We start from the raw sequence: 796 nt of genomic DNA on the forward strand, positions 1-796 counted from the left end.
TTTGGATGAAGAGAGGTGAAGAGAAGTGTTAGTAAATAAATAATTAAATAGAAGAAGAGGAGAGATAGAAGATTTCGAAAATAATTTTTGAAAAAGAGGTTAGTAATTTTTCAAAAATTAAAGATAAGATGAGATTAAAATTAAAATTTAAACAAAAAGAATTTTTTAAAAAGAGATGAGATATTTTCGAAAATTAGAGAGGGAGAAGTAGTTAGGTGGTTTTGAAAAAGATAAGAAACAAACAAAGAGTTAGTTAGTTGATTGAAAAAGATTTGAAATCAAAATTTAAAAAGACAAGAAGATAAGAAGTTAGATAAGATATTTTGAAATCAAATTTTGAAAAAGATAAAATTTTTGAAAAAGATAAGATAAAAGATAAAAAGATATATTTGAAAAAGATATTTTGAAAAAGATTTAATTTTAAAATTGACATAACTAACAAGAAACTACAAGATAAGATTCTAGAACTTAAAGATTGAACCTTTCTTAACAAGAAAGTAACAAACTTCAAATTTTTGAACCAATCACATTAATTGTTAGCTAATTTTCGAAAATTAGATATAAGAGATAAGAAAAAGATTTTTGAAAATTAATTTTTTAAAATTTTAGAAAATAATAAAAAAATGAAAAAGATATGATTTTTGAAAAAGATTTTGAAAAGATAAGATTTTTAAAATTGAAATTTTGACTTGACTTGTAAGAAACAACCAATTTTAAAATTTTTTTGACCAAGTCAACCCAAAATTTCGAAATTTTGGAGGGAAATAAGGAAAAGATATTTTTTTGATTTTTGAAT

Source organism: Arachis duranensis, chromosome 10, assembly GCF_000817695.3.
Source record: "Arachis duranensis cultivar V14167 chromosome 10, aradu.V14167.gnm2.J7QH, whole genome shotgun sequence".
In the NCBI taxonomy this organism is placed as follows: Eukaryota; Viridiplantae; Streptophyta; class Magnoliopsida; order Fabales; family Fabaceae; genus Arachis; species Arachis duranensis.